Here is a 1,303-nt window from a genome sequence, read left to right as displayed (position 1 = left end):
AAAAATAAAAGAAAGATTTAATATCATTCACTGATGAGAAAAATCTGTATATAAAAAAGTTTTCAATACTTACTGCTAAAATATATAAGCATTCCATTGATATTATTAGCTCCCGAACAAAGCATCGTGCAGAAGAACGTTACAAACAGGATTGTTATTATCCCCATTGCTCTAACTGGATTAGTATCCAGCCTTCAAGTATCTGTTAAATCTGTTTTGAATATAAAATAATACCCAATTAATCCACTTTGTTGAACATTTGCGTTGTTTTAGTAGATGATAAAATTCCGATAAGAAGTAAAACCTTGCGATATAATGTGAACTTAATTCATTTTAACATTCTTTTGTAATACATGCTTTGTCAATCTCGTCCATTTCTTCATCTGTTACATTCTTCAGTATAGGTGTAACTAATCCAAATTTATGTTTACCATTTGCCATTTAGTAACGATTCGTGTTTGAAGCAGTGAAGAAACGGAATATGGAAATTCCAAACTATTATCTACGTAACAAACTCAAACTTTTAAGAAGAAAAATAAGTTACGGTCATTTTAAAACCCTGTAATTAGTTTTTATTCTTTTGTGTAAATCGCTATAGGCAGGTTTTCGCCAAGGGAAAAAGGAGCCCGTTTCACACACACACACACACCCGTGTGGATTAACGAAGCAGTGTGCATGCTGGCCCGAATGACACCTGTGGAACTCCTTGTTGAAGAAAGAAGCAAGTACTATGGACGACGCTTGCACTTTTCCAGAGAAGATGAGCGAAAAATAATTATCGTCCAGTGGCAGCAGCGTTAGGAGGCTGCAGATTGCGGGAGGTGAACTCACAGGTTAATACCCGATGTGGGCAAATGGTATGGTCGCCAGCATGGTGAGGTGGATTTTTACATAGCCCAAATGTTGACCGGACATGGATGCTTTAGAGCCTACCAGTACCGCTTCAAACTTGCGGTTGACAACACCGCAGAATGCCCTGGATGTCAGACTGTCGAGGAAACCGCGCAGCTCGTGTTTTTCACTTGCATTCACTTTGCAGCAGAAAGAAGTGAATTGGAGAGAGTTTGTGGAGGACACGTCACACCAGAGAACGTGATGAGCTATATGCTACTATCATACCAGCATTGGAACGCAGTGAAGATATTCACGACAGTAGTCCTCAAGAGGTTGAGAGAGGAAGAGAGAACTTGAAGACGTTAGTAGCATGGAAAGGTAAAACCATGCGAAGAATGCGAGGCAGCACTCAGCCATTTCCCTCCATGAAGTAATGCCTAGCGGCGGTCCCGTGGAGAGGAATGAACAG

General features: G+C 40.1%; 2 long non-coding RNA genes across 8 annotated transcripts in view; both read right to left on the bottom strand.

Annotated features, from left to right (window-relative positions):
* LOC136795012 (uncharacterized) overlaps positions 1 to 1,297 on the bottom strand; it is a 3,412-nt gene extending 2,115 nt beyond the window's left edge. Inside the window, exon 1 of the long non-coding RNA XR_001343848.2 lies at positions 74 to 1,297. This is a non-coding gene — a long non-coding RNA (uncharacterized lncRNA). The remainder of the gene's footprint in view (positions 1 to 73) is intronic.
* LOC106685411 (uncharacterized) overlaps positions 1 to 1,303 on the bottom strand; it is a 23,197-nt gene that overhangs the window by 5,121 nt on the left and 16,773 nt on the right. The window lies entirely within an intron of this gene.

The sequence above is a fragment of the Halyomorpha halys genome, unplaced genomic scaffold (genome assembly GCF_000696795.3).
Source record: "Halyomorpha halys isolate HHAL.00 unplaced genomic scaffold, Hhal_1.1 Scaffold691.1, whole genome shotgun sequence".
In the NCBI taxonomy this organism is placed as follows: Eukaryota; Metazoa; Arthropoda; class Insecta; order Hemiptera; family Pentatomidae; genus Halyomorpha; species Halyomorpha halys.
The sequence above is the reverse complement of the archived record's forward strand: the minus strand, read 5'-3'. Positions and strand labels throughout refer to the sequence as shown.